A 17,798-nucleotide genomic window follows, 5' to 3' on the forward strand; every position below is an offset into this window, starting at 1 on the left:
TCAGACATGGATCATTACTCATAAAGTAGCAATCATTTTTATGACCTCTAATTTTTAAAAATTTTTATTAAAGTACAGTTGATTTACAATGTTGTGTTAGTTTCTGGTGTACAGCAAAGTGTGTGTGTGTGTGTATATATATATATATATATATTCTCATTTTCTTTCTTGTTATGGTTTAAGATACTGATTATAGTTCCCTGTGCTATGTGTTCCCTGAGACCTGCCTTTGAGTTGTTGAGTGTCTCCTGCAGAGGTATGGGTCAGCAGGGGCCTGCCACAGGGGCAGGGGCTCTGGGTGCAGCAGCCCTGGGTATGATATAAGCTCTCTTAGAGGAGATCATAATTAATCCCACCATAGAGCTGCCAGAACTTACACAGGACTGGGGAAATAGACTTTCTGAGGGAACAAACAAAAGCTTGTGACCTCACAAGAGACTGACCCGGACTTGCCCGTGAGTGGCCAGGAGTCTCTGATAGAGATGTGGGTTGGTGATGGCCTGCTGTAAGGTTGGGGGCACTGGAACCTTTCAAAGGAGGTCACTGTTACCTTCATTACCTCCACCATAGTTTGGCCTCAGGTCAAACAACAGGGAGGGAAACCAGCCCCTCCCATCAGAACAAGACCCAGTTTCCCCCTCAGTCAGTCAGTCTCTCCCATCAGGAAGCCTCCATAAGCCTCTTATCCTTCTCCATCAGAGGGCAGACAGAATGAAAACCAGTCACGGAAAACTAATCAAACTGATCACATCGACCAGAGCCTTGTCTGACTCAATGGAACCGTGAGCCAGGCCATGTTGGGCCACCCGAGATGGACGGGTCATGATGGAGAGTTCTGACAAAAGGTGGTCCACTGGAGAAGGGACCGGCAAACCGCTTCAGTATTCTTGCCTTGAGAACCCCATAGGCCAAGAGGACACTGAAAGATGAACTTCCCAGGCTGGTAGGTGCCCAATATGCTGCTGGAGAACAGTAGAGAAATAACTCCAGAAAGAATGAAAAGACAACCAAAGCAAAAACAATACCCAGTTGTGGATGTGAATGGTGATAGAAGTAAAGTTTGATGCTCTAAAGGAGAATATTGTATAGGAACCTGGAATGTTAGATCCATGAATATGGATGGACGTGGTCAAACAAATAAGGTAAATTGGATGTGGTCAAACAGGGTATGGCAAGAGTGAACATCAACATTTTAGGAATTGGTGAACTAAAATGGACTGGAATGGGTGAATTTAAATCAGATGACCACTATATTTACTACTGTGGGAAAGAATCCCTTAGAATAAATGGAGTAGCCATCACAGTCAACAAGAGTCTGAAATGCAGCACTTGGATGCAATCACAAAAACGATAGAATGATCTCTGTTCGTTTCCAAGGCAAACCATTCAGTAACACAGTAATCCAAGTCTATGCCCTGACCAGTTATGCTGAAGAAGCTGATGTTGAACAGTTCTGTGAAGACCTACAAGACCTTCTAGAACTAACACCCAAAAAAGATGTCCTTTTCATTATAGGGGACTGGAATGCAAAAATAGGAAGTCAAGAAACACCTGAAGTAACAGGCAAATTTGGCCTTGGAGCACGGAATGAAGCAGGGCAAAGACTAACAGAGTTTTGCCAAGAGAATGCACTGGTCATAGCAAACACCCTCTTCCAACAATACAAGAGAAGACTCTACACATGGACATCACCAGATGGTCACCACCGAAATCAGATTGATTATATTCTTTGCAACCAAAGATGGAGAAACTCTATACAGTCAGCAAAAGCAAGACTGGGAGCTGACTGTGGCTCAGATCATGAATTCCTTATTGCCAAATTTAGATTTAAATTGAAGAAAGTAGGGTAAATCCTTAGACCATTCAGGTATGACCTATATCAAATCCCTGGTGGCTCAGATGGTAAAGCGTCTGCCTCCAATGCGGGAGACCCAGGTTTGATCCCTGGGTTGGGAAGATCTCCTGGAGAAGGAAATGGCAATCCACTCCAGTACTCTTGCCTGGAGAATCCCACGGACGGAGGAGCCTGGTAGGCTACAGTCCATGGGGTTGCAAAGAGTCAGACACGACTGAGTGACTTCACTTTCACTTATGATTGTACAGTGGAAGTGACAAATAGATTTCAGGGATTAGATCTGATAGAGTGCCTGAAGAACTATGAACGGAGACAGATTTGTGACATTGTACAGGAGGCAGTGATCAAGACCATCCCCAAGAAAAAGAAATGTAAAAAGACAAAATGGTTGTCTGAGGAGGGCTTACAAATAGCTGAGTTAAAAAGAGAGGTGAAAGGCAAAGGAGAAAAGGAAAGATATACTCATTTGACTGTAGAATTTCAAAGAATAGCAAGAACAGAAAATAAAGCCTTCCTCGGTGATCAATGCCGAGAAATAGAGGAAAGAATAGAATGGGAAAGACTAGAGATCTCTTCAAGAAAATTAGAGATACCAAGGGAACTTTTCATACACAGATGGGCAAAATAAAGGACAGAAATGGTACGGACCTAACAGAAGCAGAAGATATTAAGAAGTGGTGGCAAAATACACAGAAAAACTATACAAAAAAGATCTTCACGACCCAGATAATCATGATGGTGTGATCACTCAACTAGAAACAGATATCTCAGAATGTGAAGTCAAGTGGGCTCTAGGAAGCATCACTACTAACAAAGCTAGTGGAGGTGACAGAATTCCACTTGAACTATTTCAAATCCTAAAAGATGACGTTATGAAAGAGCTGCACTAAATGTGCAAGCAAATCTGGAAAACTCAGCAGTGGCCACAGGCCTGGAAAAGGTCAGTTTTCATTCCAATCCCAAAGAAAGGCAATGCCAAGGAATGTTCAAACTATCACAAAATTGCACTGATCACACATGCTAGCAAATTAGCTTAAAATTCTCCAAGCCAGGCTTCAGCAGTACATGAACCGTGAACTTCTAGATGTTCAAGCTGGATTTAGAAAAGGCAGAGGAACCACCAATCAAATTGCCAACATTCGTTGGATCACAGAAAAAGCAACAGAGTTCCAGGAAATCATCTACACCTTTGACTGTGTGGATCACAACAAACTGGAAAATTCTTCAAGAGATGGGAATACCAGACCACATTACCTGCCTCCTGAGAATTCGGTATGCATGTTAATAAACAACAGTTAGAACTGGACATGAACAATAGACTGATTCCAAGTAGGGAAAGGAGTATGTCAAGGCTATATATTGTGACCCTACTTATTTAACTTATATGCAGAGTACATCATGAGAAATGCTAGGCTGGATGAAGCACAAGCTGGAATCAAGTTTGCCGGGAGAAATATCAATAACCTCAGATACACAAATGACACCACCCTTATGGCAGAAAGTGAAGAGGAGCTCAAAAGCCTCTTGATGGAAGTGAAAGAGGAGAGTGAAAAAGTTGGCTTGAAGTTCAACATTCAGAAAACAAAGATCATGGCATCCGGTCCCACTTCATGGTACATAGATGGGGAAACAATGGAAACAGTGACAGACCTTTTTTTTTTTTTTTTTTTGAGCTCCAAAATCACTGCAGATAGTGACTGCAGCCATAAAATTCAAAGACGCTGGCTCCTTGGAAGAAAAGTTATGACCAACCTAGACAGCATATCAAACAGCATAGACGTTACTTTGCCAACAGAGGTCCATCTATTCAAAGCTACAATTTTTCCAGTAGTTATGTATGGATGTGAGATTTGGACTATAAAGAAAGCTGAGCTCTGAAGAATTGATGCTTTTGAACTGTGGTGTTGGAGAAGTCTCTTGAGAGTCCCTTGGACCACAAGGAAATCAAAGCAGTCAATCCTAAAGGAAACCTGTCCTGAATATTCATTGGAAGGACTGATGCTGAAGCTGAAACTCCAATACTTCGAATCCAAACACCTGATGCGAAGAGCTGACTCAGTGGAAAAGACCATAATTTTGCGCAAGATTGAAGGCAGGAGAAAAAGGTGCTGACAGAGGATGAGATTGTTAGATGGCTTCATGGACATGAGTTTGAGTACGCTCCGGGAGTTGGTGATAGACAGGGAAGCCTGGTGTTCTGCAGTCCATGGGGTCTCAAAGAGTCAGACACAACTGAGCGATTGAACTGGACTGAAGAGGATACCGAATATAGATCCCTGTCCTATACAGTATATCCTTGTTCTTCATCTATTCTGTATATGGTAGAACAATGGGGACTGCTTCATGAGTCTGCATGTCATCCTTGCGTAGGTACCATGATAATCTCTATATTATAATTCCAATTTTAGTGTATGTACTGCCAAGGTTTGCACTTGCCTCCAAATAATCTCCTGTACATGTCAGGTATTGGAAATGATACATATGTACAATGTACAATATCGTCACTTTTAATTCTCTGAAAACCCTGTAATGCTTTTGTTAGTTTTGGGGACATAGATTTGAACTCAGAGGTGTATGATTGTAGAGATCACGCTTTTTTCCTAATTGGTGTTCTTTCTGCTCTTCTCTGCCTCCTCCATTTCTTTAGGAAGCAGCAGAAGCTCCTTGCGTCTTTCTCTTCCCAGAAATTGTATAGTTTGGAATCCAGGACTTGCACTTCGATTATTAATTTGTTGTGTGACCATAGACAAAGGAAGTAGATGCTGTTCCTCAGTTTCCACATTTTTTAGATAGACCTATTTTACTATAGCAGGGATCCATTTATTATGCAACCAACATTTAAAAGAGTAACGGATACTGGACACTGCTTTAGGTGCTGAAGATTAGAAAGAACAGAAAAGGACAGACAACACCCATAGAACTACAGAGCTTATATTATGATGATTATGGCAATTGAGGCTGAAAATAAGCAAGTAAAACAAAATCAAATAGTGATTAGTACCAAAAAAGCAAATAGAACAGGGTGATAAGAATGGGGGGAGTAGATACCGGTGAAGATATCCATGGATGTGGTGGTCGGGCTGTCTCCTTCAGGAAGTGACATTTAAGTGGAGTCCTGTGAGTAAAGCAGACGTCAGCCATGAATGCATTTGGAGGCTCAGATTTCTGGGCAGCAAACACTCGGGAAAAATCGTAATGCCTGAAGAGCCCTTCTTGTTGGAGGACCACTGAGTTCAGTGTGGCTGGTGGGAAGAGAGTAGGAGGAGATGACAGAGATTGACAGGTCCTGATTATGGAGTCACAGTCAGTGGTATAGACTGTTTCTCAAATGCTAGCTTGCAGATACTCCACAGAAATTCACGATGATGGTCTCACGTCTTTGATACCTTTGACATCTTAAATACTTCTTCCAACGTCTTTGCCACTTTTCACATCTTTGGGAAAATCCTTCCTTAGGAGTCACTTCTCAGAATAGAAGCTAGAATCTTGCTTCTTCAGCCTCTTGTGCATCAAGGACTTGTATGACCCAGGCTCTGTTGATCAGAGGTGCAGAGGTAAGGCTTTCAATCAGAAATTAATGACAAGAAACAGGCACCATGGAATTCATTCTGGCACTGATAGTGGCTGATACATTTCATCTGCAGGGCCTGCCATACAGAGTTTCTAATATAGTATCTGGTGCACAGATCCTGTTAGCAAAAAGGATTTTAGTGAGAATGCCCGGTGATGGCAGCAGTACTGCACACACAAGGCCGGTTTGATGCTCTTACTTCAGTACTGTTTCTGACTGCATAGCTTAGTTCTGTGGCCATCGTGGAGTTTCTGTGAGTCTCTAATCGCCTTCCAGAAATTTCTTTTTACTTAAATTTAGAAGACTGCATTTCTGTTTGCAATTCAGAGCCCTGTGCCGGTGACCCCAACTTGAAAATAAGAGTCAGAGAAATTTACTACCAATATCTGAGAAGAATAAAATCTAGAGATTCATTTCAGCTTTAAATTCTAGGGCGAATTAGTGGCCAAATGTTACCTGGAGATGCGAACACTGCTTATTTCAAAACCCTATTTCTCATATTTGTATTTGTAAAACTAGTATTTGTAAATGTATTCCAGTAATGAAAGCCTACTTTATTCATTAATGGGAAGACAGACTAATTATTCAGTTCTTTTTTTTTCTGGAAACTTCTTTATTGACCTCCCTTAACTTAAAGAGCAGGATATGGTTCAAAGATGCTACTTTCCCATTAAACTTAATGGCTCCCAGATAAATCATTGATGAGGTATGCATTATCTTGGACAACTCACTAAGAGCTTACCTTCCCCTTTATAGGTAAAGATAAATAATTATTTAGATATTAACCACAATCTTAAACATATATGCATTTTAAGAAAAAAATTTTGGTGTCTGTTTAGTTGTCATTGTTTCAATAATACATGTAACTAGTCTTTTATGAGGTCTCCTGTGTTGCGTCTGAGAAAGTGTTTCTGAAATTTAAGTGGTTCTTAATAGCTGTGCAGAAGAAAGGTGAAAATATGCTTATAATTATCACACCCCCATCTGTTCAGTAATTGTTCCAGGCTATTCTCGGAAGGGTTGTTGTAGTTTCTTCTCTAAAACGGATTTCCATTTTTCTGCCACTCTGGCTGTCTCTCCACTCTGTGCTGAAGTCCTGAATCTTTACTAACTCATGCCAATTTTGTTTCTTAGGATGGATTCCTTTATTTGTATCTAAATTTGTTTTCTTTTTCATTGACATGTCAGTTGGATGCAGTGCTTGTCAGATGATTGTGCTAGTGAATAAAATCCCATCTCCAGCATCTCAGTAGGTGAAAATGATGGTTATTTCTTGGAAATATTTCACATATTGTTTACCTTAATGGGAAATGCTCATTGCTACAAATAGGAGGGAAAGACGTTCCCAGTTTTCTTGTTTAAGGCCTTATCTCCCATGATACCAGTATACATATTTACGAGTACTTACTTTGATTATCAATTGAAAAGCATATTTTTGATTCAGTGTCTTTATGGGAGATTTAATCACTAGGCTTATACATATTTAGTTTTTCCTTTGCTGGTGAATTTTTAGAAACTTCTTGCCTTGTTCATGCTTTGCTGGTAAGTTTTTGGTGAATACGTTTACGGTCACTTGAATGTTATTATCTAGGGATATTCTTTTTATGGATTTAGAGACACAATGCCTAGGGTGGAAAATTTTCATTCTGGAATATATTTTCTGGTTGTCACTATTCCTCCTTTTGTCTTAATACATACATGATACACATTTTAAATTATGCATTACAGCTGGAGATGTGTGCTTGTTGTTTCATCAGGAAGATTTTGAGAAATTGAAAGGAAATTTTTTAAATAGATATTGCTAGATGATGGGAATATGATGGTTTGTTATTTTATTGTGTTACTTTATATATGTTTGATTTTTTATTTTGATAAAACATTAAAAAGAAGACATTATATATTAGACTAGTATAACCCTATGACTTAAGCAATTCACCAGGCTTCTCTGAGTTTCAGTATCCTAAACAAAGAAATTACATAAAGAAATAAATGCTCCATTTATCGGATTAGGATTTTGTCATGGAATGAATGCTCTAGTGTTCCAGTGTGGATTGTATTCTGAAATACTGTTCACATGTTGAGTATTAATTATAGAAGGATTTTGTGCAAGTGTCACTTAACATTGATTAACCTAAAAAGAACTGGACAGAGATTTGTATAATTGTGTTTTGTATTAGAATACCGTAAGGTCATAGAAGCCAGAAGAGGGCATGGGTTACCTTTAGAAGGTGGCCATTTAGGAAATGGTGGAACACAACTAAGCATAACTTGGGGTGAGAAACTTAATTTTTTGTATTCGTGCAATAAATGGTGATCCTAGTTAAAAATAGATAACATTTTTAAATTGGGGGATTTCTTAATATTATCTTTCTTAAATTAATATTGGTTTCATGGTTGAGGGTCTTTAAAATTAAAGCATCTGTCACTGGAGGAAAGTGAACAGGCTAGCTTCAGAGGGCATCTCATGAGAATTTATATCTACTCTAAAGGACTGATTTTGATATAATCCATTATGAACATTTATCCAATTAATAACAGACAATATTTATTCAAAGTTTACTGTTTGCTTGGAGAGGTGCACAATTCTCAACATAAATTAATTATATTTTTCTCATTGCCACATAAGAAAAATTGCTGTTATCTTTTATGTTATACAGATGAGGCAGATCATTATGGCTCAGAGGTTAAATATCTTGCCCAAGTTCATATAAACACAAAAATGATAGAATTAAGACTAGAACTTGCCATTCTAACTGTAGAATGTATGGTCTTTACTATAGCATATTGATTCTTCATAACAGTTATTTTAGCCTAGGCTTTTTTCTAAACTTTTTTCTTTCTTCCTCTTTTTGTATGCTTCTTTATTCAACCATATAAGCAAGTATACATCAGTATTTTACTATAATGGTCCAGAAAGTCTGTTTTTGAAGTGGAGAGAATTCAAATGAAAATGTATAAATGCATATAGGTAATCATATTGTATTAATTTCCCTAGGACTGCCATAACAAATGGGGCTTCCCCATTGGCTCAGCGGGTAAAGATTCCACCTGCAATGCAGGAGACACAGGAGACATGGGTTCATCCCTGGGTTGGGAAGAGCTTGGGAGGAGGAAACAGAGGAAACTGGGCTACGGTCGAAAGGGTCGCAAAGAGCTGGACAGGACTGAATGACTAGGAATGCACTCTCTGTTAACTCTGTTAGTCGCTCAGTCATGTCTGACTCTTGAGGCCCCATGGACTGTGGTCCACCAGATTTGTTTGTCCGTGGAATTCTCTAAGCAAAAATACTGGAGGGGGTAGCCATTCCCTTCACCAGGGGATCTTCCTGACCTAGGAATTGAACTAGCGTTTCCTGTATTGCAGTGGATTCTTAACCATCTGAGCCACCAGGGAAGCCCAAATTGGTAGACTACTCTTATCAGAGCAGTTTTGGGGGTGGTAGTGATTAGGTCGCTAAGTTGTGTCCTACTCTTGTGATCCTATGGACTGTAGCCTGCCAGGCTCCTCTGCCCATGGGACTCCCAGGCAAGAATACTGGAGTGGGTTGTCATTTCCTTCTCCAGGGGATCTTTCCCACCCAGGGATCAAGACCAAGTCTCCTGCATTGCAAGTGGAATCTTTACCAAGAGAGCCACCAAGGAAGCCTGATCTACTAGCACCACCTGGGAAGCCCCTAAGCATGAATACACCATAACAAATATCACAAATTTGGTGGCTTAAAACAAGAAAAATATATTTTTTCACATTTCTGGAGGCCAAAGAAGTTCAAAATCACCATGTGTTGGCCAGGTTGATTCCTTCTGGACCTCTGAGAGAAAATCAGTGAATGGTTTTCCCCTAGCTTCTGGTGATAGCTGGCAATCCTTAGCATTCTTTGGCTTGTAGCTTCATAACTCCAGCTTTGGTCTCTGTCTTTGCATGGCATTTTCTTTGTCTTTCTGTGTCTCAAATTTCCCTCTCTTTTATACAGACACTGATCTTTGGCTGTAGAGCCCACCCCAAATCCAAAGTGATCTCATCTTAGATTTTTAACTGAATTAATTACCATCTGCCAGTGAAAGTTCCTCTGTCATGTCTGACTCTTTGTGACACTATGGACTGTAGCCTGCCAGTCACCTCTGTCCATGGAATTGTCCAGGCCAGAATACTGGAGTGGATAGCCATTCCCTTCTCCAGGGGATCTTCCCAACCCAGGGATCGAACCCAGGTCTCCCATGTTGTGGGTAGATTCTTTACTAGCTGAGCCACCAGGGAAGCCCGAGTACTGGAGTCGGTAGCCTATCCCTTCTCCAGGGGATCTTATCGACCTGGAAATTGAACTGGGGTCTCCTGCATTGCAAGTAGATTCTTTACCATCTGCTAAGACCCTATTAAGAAATAAATTTGCATTCGTAAGTACCAAAGGATAGAATTTGTACATATCTTTTGGGGGGGGGTGCTATTTAACCCACTACTTGTTTTCAACATTTGTTTTAAAGAAGTAGGTAAAACAGTACAATGAAAACTTTGGTTTCAGACCATCTCAATTCTTGGATTGCTAAGCTGTAAGTGTATTTTAATATAAGGATGCTATTTTATGTACATTATTTCGATGCCAGAGATATTCCCCAAAGATTTTAGTCTTAAATTTTATTTCCTTTCTGCTGTTTCACTAGTAAAACATATATGCAAATTGTCATTTTCAGTTATTTCCTGAAAGTTTGATCTTTGAAATTATTTTTAAGGAATTCTAAATGGTCAAAATGTATATTTCAATGAGGGCTCCTGATTCTTATTTTGAAGTACTTATTAACATGGCACAGAATGTTAGAACTAGATCTAGTGAAGAGATACTGAACTTAAAAAAATTGAACTGACAAAGATATGTAATAACATTTGATGACTGACCAAATTTTGGGTCATATAAATGAGAAAAGCCCAACTAAGCATCAAGAAATCTGGATTACATTCTCAGTATTTTACAAGCTGTCTACCTCTGCAGAGTGGAACAGAAAAACAAATGAACAAACAAACAAACCAAAAAAGAAAAAAAAGAAAGCAAGCTTTTAAAGAACAAAAGGAATGTGGAGATAACACAGCAGGCAGATTGCTAAGAGCTTTGGAGAGGATGATTCGTGAAGAAATGTGGAAATCAAAATTTGAGCAAAGTTCTGAAGATAAAAAAGGGGAAAACCAAAGATGATAGGTGATCCATATATATTTAGCCCAGTCAATGTGTATTTTTGATGCAAATTTAGACATTTTTGATTTGTTCTTAATCTGTTTAGTGCCATATTAGGAAGGAGATGCTCCGTGAACAATGACCAGGTGTATTGCTGATAAAATATTAGTAAAAGATGGTTAAAGTAGCATAATTATAGAAAAATGCATGTCTACTTAAGCTATCTTATTTTAATATAAAGCTTATACAAATTTATTTATTTGCCAAGCTATTCAAGTAAGTTAAGGTCTTTCCTTTGAGTGTGTGGCGGCTGATTGGAGTTCTACAAAGACTTTCTTATGTGTAAAGAATACCCATGACAGATCATCGCAATGACCACTTCATCAAATGGGAGAGACAACTTAGGGATATCTGCATACATTCAAGTTCTTTCTAAAATGTAATAGTTTCATCTGAATCTTGCCTACATCTGATGCGACATGAGAGCGAATACCTGACCACATTGTGGCATTTTCTGCTATACATTGACGTGAATCAGCTGTATGTGTACATATATCCCCTCCCTCTTGAACCTCCCCTCCAGCCCTCCCTAACCTCCATCCCACCCATCTAGTCATCATAGATCTCTTAGCTGAGCTCCCTGTGCTATACAGCAGGTCCCCACTAGCTATCTGTTTTGTTCATGGTAGCGTATAGATATCAATCCCAATCTCCTCATTCATCCCACTCCCACTTCCCCCACCCCATGTCTACCTGTCTGTTCTCTATGTGTCTCTATTCCCGTCCTGCAAATAGGTTCATCTATACCATTTTTCTAGGTTCCATATATACATACATATATATATATATATATATATATTAGCTAGGCTAAACTGATGCTCAGTCATGTCCGACTCTTTCCGACCCCATGGACTATACAGGCCATAGAATTCTCCAGGTTGGAATACTGGAGTGGGTAGCCGTTCCCTTCTCCAGGGGATCTTCCCAACGCAGGGACTGAACCCAGGTCTCCCACATTGCAGGCAGATTCTTTGCCAACTGAGCCACTTAGGGAAGGCCAATATATACATTACTATATATTTGTTTTCTCTTTGTGACTTAGTTCACTCTATACAGCAGAAAATAACACAACATTGTAAAGCAACTGTACCCCGATTTAAAAAAGAGAAGGAGGAATGAGGAGTAGATGCTTGGTAGGTAGCCAACAATTTCCATCACAATAAGCATGCAGCAGGATTGGTGGGAAGAGAACTGCTGAAATACACATGGGGTGAAGTATAGTGGCTGTAAATGTCAACTGAGCCAAGGTCAGCAGTCAGTGTAGTTTACACTTTAATGGAGAGTTTCAGCGAGTTTGCTGGGTGGTGAACTAGTTAAGTGAAACTCTGTTTTGAGAACCTTTACTCATCTAATTGAGCTTTAAAAGTACTACAAAGGCTCACATAAAATTCAAGGGGAGGGGATTTGCAGAGCAAATTAGATTTGAGCTAACTTCCAAGGACAAGATAGTAGAAGGATTCACGATAACGTGAATGTGTGTTTGTTTTCTGGGGTTGAGAAACTATCAGTTCCTGGCATTTGTATCACAGGCTGAGAGATAAGGGGAGAGAAATTTACAGCATTGATTTCAGGTCCCGAGAGAGCATTTCTGTGAGGACCGGGTCACCCAGAGGTGTAGCTATGTTGTTCTTGGGTGGTCTTTTCCTCGGTGGCCATTGTCCTCTCACTTGAACATGGTAAGTAAGACACAAATGTAAATATGACAGTCTTGGATAGTTTAATGCTGTGCCTATTGCATGATAGCACCTGTATACATATACACACATAGACACATTTAGCTTAATATCAGTTTATTTGAGCAGACATGTTTTTGCAAAATAAGGTTAAATACTTTAAAAAGTATGACTTTGTTATTATAAAAAACAACTAGGATCTTATTTTCACTAATAATTTTGCCAAAATTCTGAGCAATGTATTCTTAAAAACTTCAGATTATGTACTGTAGAGGCTCTGCCAAAAATACCCTTTTTGCTTACTAAGTGTGGTTTTGAAAACTTTTCTGTGTTCCTGGCCTGTTGGGAGTGCTAGCTGTGAAGCAGATGTGCCTCCTCCCCCATTCAGTTATGCAAGACTGTTTTCCTGAATCATTAGCATCGCACCACTCTTCTAAGCAGTTTGCACTATCTGCCAGTTGCCCCTGCTGTCAAAACAGAACGCTGTAAAGTGGTTTTCAAGATCCTTTTTTCATTTTGCCCATTTTTTTTTTTTCCTCTAATTTTCAAATCCCTCTAAGAAGCTTCACTCTACCTCAACTAACTTGTTTGATGGCATGGAGACAGTGAGAGAGAACTTATCTCAGGGGACAAGAACCAGGGTAGGGTGGTGAAGAGCCGTGGAATCGCTGTGGTTTCAACAGTATGTGGGAAGTAAGATAATTCAAATATTGTGTGTAGACCACTCTTTCAAAAGGTTAACTGTGAATGGAAAGAGATAGAGATTGTATTTAAGATGAAAGAGATGTGACTGTATCTGTAAAGAAGCCAGTGAAAGAAGGTAGACATTATAGAAGAGGCGAGGAACTTGATATATAGTGGTCCTGGTCACTCTTCCTGAAACAGAATGTCCCCTCAGTTTTTCATACCCTTGTTAATAGCAGTAACTTGAATATATTGTATGTGTGTCACTCTTTCAGATGTCAGAGGAAAAGAACTATGAGGTTCTTATACCTGCTTTTTGGAATTTACAGTCTAAAGCCATAGCGTATGGTATAAGATTAGGGATCATTTCTGCTGTGAGGGTGCTCTTTATTAAGGTTTTAATGTGGCTTTTTTTTTTTTTTTTTGAGAGTCATGATTTAATTCACCTATCTGAATCACATGGAGAAGAACTTCTTTTTAACCTTGGCATCAAGAACAGAAATAACCCCTGTTTTATAGGCTCTAGTCCTAGTAGTGGTTTATCAGGCTCGAGGTGATAATGATGTTTAAGACGGGTTGATCTGATATCCAGCTAAATTCATGTAATGATCAGTTGTGTTATAATAGGATGGTTGGCTTGAGCCCAGAAAGAACTTTCAAAGGCAATGCAGAAATCTCCAGGTTAATGAGACTTCCCGATGAGTCAATTAATGCCTCCAAATGTTTATCACAGTAGTCATTTAGTGGCTGCTACTAGTCTCAAGTATACACAAAATTCTAATGAAGACTAATAACAGAGTCTTAAGAAAAAAAACCAGGAACAAATGAGAAAAGGCTTGTAAGTATTTTTGGAAATAGCCTTCATAATCTATAGTGAGTATTTGATAAATCACAGTATTAAAGAGTGTTTTCCATTTGTGGAGTGCCTTGTTGGGTATAGTTTATTAAACACTATAATCAGCATTATTGCTTTTCACTACACAGGTGAGCCACAGGCAGAGGAGGTATTACTATTATATTAGTATTATCCGAATTAGGAAATTGAGGCCCATCAATATCAGTAATAAAAGCTGACATGTTGAGGGCTTGTTATGTACCAGACATGGGGCTTGGAAATTTACAGGTAGTTTTATCTTTAACACTATCCTGTGAGATAAAGATTATGACTTGAATTTTGTGGTTGATAAAGCTGAGAAGTGGTTAAGTAACTTATCCGAGGGTATATGACTGGTAAGTGAGTCATGACTTGAACCAAGGTGGGCTGACCCAAGGACAGTTGGAGTCTTTGAGTAATGCACTGCTTCTTAAGCTCTTTACACATGAGTGTTCTTTCTTCTCTGTGGCTCTTATAATCTCTGATTATAGCAAACTGTCATGACGTAATATAGTTCTCTAAATACTCTCAAAAAAGTCAGTGGACTAAATATATTCATACTTTCAGTTGGCACACAAGTTATTTTAGTGTCCACTGAGTGACTGGTTCTTCTCTCAGGGTTTTTGTTTGTTTTTCATATTGGAGAATTAAAAAAGATACTATCTAAATGAAGTGAGTATTGGAACTTATCAACTGGAGTCAGTATATATTTTTCCTTTGGAAATATTCTATATTCTATATATGCTGCTACTGCTGCTAAGTCGCTTCAGTTGTGTCCAACTCTGTGCGACCCCATAGACGGCAGCCCACCAGGCTCCCCCGTCCCTGGGATTCTCCAGGCAAGAACACTGCAGTGGGTTGCCATTTCCTTCTCAAATATTCTATATATAGTAGATACCAAAGGAAATAAAATTCACTGTAGAAGTGATTTATCATGAAATGTTTGAGAAACATATGATGAATTTATATAGCACTTGACAAGCTCATTCTTAAAGATACTTAATGAAACTTTTAATTGGTATATATCAATATTATATAACTATTTCTCTGATATTATTTTCAAATATATCTGAGAAAAATGCTAAACATATTGTAGTGTAATAATCTGCTTTTAATAGTTAATGGGCCATCTCTATCATGGGGGCTTCCTCGGTGGCTCAGTGGTAAAGAATCGTGCGATGCAGGAGACACCGGAATCACAGGTTTGACCCCTGGGTTGGGAAGATCTCTTGGAGGATGGCATAGCAACACACTCCAGTGTTCTTGACTAGAGAATTCCATGGACAGAGGAGCCTGGAGGGCTACAATCCATCGCGTTGCAAAGATTTGGACACTACTGAAGTGACTGAACATGCGTGTACACATCCCCATCCTGCCAGGAAGTTATCTGGTCAGATGTGTAACTGTTGACTGGGACATTAGATCATGTACTGCTTTGACCAACTAACAGCCTCCACTGGTACATGTAGTGCATTCAGCTGTTGCTGGAGTACGCTGTGAATCTTGCCTCATGGATTGAATGTGGTATCAGGCTGATATTACTCAATGGTTAATGTAGGGTAAACAATGGTCCATTTGTATGAACACCAGCTCTTATTATTTACAGGTGGGAAAGTTTTAGATGAAAGTTTAGCCTTAAGTTGGTTTTCCAGTCATATCTGAAACAAGCAAGAAGAATATAATCAGAATACTTAAAAGTGAAAGTGAGGAGATATATGTGTATATATTTAATTTTATTTTGTAAATAAATTATGATGTCACAGCTCAGTTCAGTTCAGTCGCTCAGTCGTGTCCAACTCTTTGCAACCCCATGAACCAGGAGGCACACCAGGCCTCCCTGTCCATCACCAACTCCCGGACTTTACCCAAACTCATGTCCATTGAGTCAGTGATGCCATCCAACAATCTCATCCTCTGTCGTCCCCTTCTCCTCCTGCCTTCAATCTTTCCCAGCATCAGGGTCTTTTCAAATGAGTCAGCTCTCTTCATCAGGTGACCAAAGTATTGGAGTTTCAGCTTCAACATCAGTCCCTCCAGTGAACACCCAGGACTAATCTCCTTTAGGATGGACTGGTTGGATCTCCTTGCAGTCCAAGGGACTCTCAAGAGTCTTTTCCAACACCACAGTTCAAAAGCATCAATTCTTCGGCGCTCAGCTTTCTTTATAGTCCAACTCTCACATCCATACACGACTCCTGGAAAAACCATAGCCTTGACTAGACGGACCTTTGTAGACAAAGTAATGTCTCTGCTTTTTAATATGTTGTCACAAGAGTTCCAAAATTAGTGATAATTTCCACATATCCAACACCCAGCTTGCCCTCTGGTAACATCTTGTATAACTATAATATGCTATCTTAATTTAATAAAAAATTGAAAGCAATAGTGGCCTGAATATCATCCAGTTTTGAAAACATTGAAATTTGGTACCTTTTTCTCAATAGTAGATGAAAATTACTGAAACTTTCTGATACACCAAAAATCTATCTCAAAAAAAAGCTTGTTTATTTTTTTAAAATTTAAATGGACTTTTATTTTTATTTATATTTTTTTATTTTTTCAGAAACAATTTTAGGTATCTTTACTTAAAAACAACCTTATCTTAAAATGGAGTAACTTTGGTTTTACGAACAGCAAGCAAAGTACAGAAGCAAAAATGCATTACAGGAGCATTAAGTTCTACATTAGGTCACAGCGTCTAATTTGAAATCACACCCATAATATCATTTTTCAGGATATCTGGGAAATAGTTATTTCCCAGGATGTCTGAACCATAGCTACTCTATTTTGACTTTTAATTGTAAAAAAAAAAATTTTTTTTTTAATAGCCAAAGCAGATTTCACCATTAATGACGTCAGTGTTTTTCTAGGTATGAGAAGATGTAAGAATTGGAACTCATAAAACCTTTTTCTGAAAAGATCTAACTATCTGAAGGCCTGTTCTGCCAGTTTTTTTTCTTTTTTTTTTTTCAGAGCACAGAGTGCCTCATTCCTGATTTTCACCCTGAACTTCTTTCAGGGGGTGTTGAAGGTCAGCAGCTTGCAATGGTCATGATGTAATCTTTGTAGAGGCAGCTAGCAAGTACCAACTTCCAGTCAGCAGGGTCCCTTCATAGCCACATATCTGACCATGTGACACCATTTCATGGCCATTGTGTCCCGCGGTGCTGGGAAGGCTCATTCCCAGATCTAAGGGAAGTGATGGGCCACTCAGTGTGCTAAAATTGGAGCAGGCCTTGCAAGTAGCAAAAGTTTCTGGACCACTGTCTTACTAGGCTCCTGGTCCAGGAAAATATTTCCTCTTGTTACTTTTTCCCATACCCTGAGTCACATTATTACAATTATTGATCTCATATGGAACTGTCAGTTCATCACGGAATATTAAGTTTTATAAATTGTTAAATTAAGTTTCTAGTTTTGTTAATGTCTAGTGTTTACTAAGACTCACTGCTGAGACAGTTTCTTGTTAGGTGATACTGCTAAAAGATTTAATTAAGTTATTAAAAAGGACACTCTAGGTTAGTTTCTAAGGCTTATCTCAGTAACCAATCTTCAGATAAAGGTCGGATGCTCCATAATGTACAACCAGGAGATTAACACCAGACTATAATCATTTAATGAATGAAGTCAGGTGACTTGGGGTATACCAGGCTTTATCTAATGAAAGTTCTTGACTTATAGTTCTTATTTGACTAATAACTGCTAGCTATGGCTATATTATTTTCTATGTCACTTTTTTCACTGAGCCTGTGGTATAATGCTAAATGGACTAATAAAAACATTTATTTATTTATTTTTTTGATGGCGCTGAGTGTTGCTTTGTCCTGGCTTTCTCTAGTTGCTGTGAGCAGGGCCTTCTCTTCCTTGCATTGTGGGTACTTTTCATTGCTGTGTCTTCTCTTGTTGAGGAACACAGGCT

General features: G+C 39.0%; 1 protein-coding gene and 1 non-coding gene across 5 annotated transcripts in view; one reads left to right on the forward strand and one right to left on the reverse strand.

Annotated features, from left to right (window-relative positions):
• Window positions 1-17,798, forward strand: part of GULP1 (GULP PTB domain containing engulfment adaptor 1) — a 342,256-nt gene that overhangs the window by 60,111 nt on the left and 264,347 nt on the right. The window lies entirely within an intron of this gene.
• On the reverse strand, window positions 4,181-4,287 carry LOC129538711 (U6 spliceosomal RNA). Its single transcript, XR_008682265.2, has one exon. It is a non-coding gene; the product is annotated as a U6 spliceosomal RNA (small nuclear RNA).

This window comes from Moschus berezovskii, chromosome 2, assembly GCF_049115385.1.
Source record: "Moschus berezovskii isolate FMDL1 chromosome 2, NW_MosBer_1.0, whole genome shotgun sequence".
In the NCBI taxonomy this organism is placed as follows: domain Eukaryota; kingdom Metazoa; phylum Chordata; class Mammalia; order Artiodactyla; family Moschidae; genus Moschus; species Moschus berezovskii.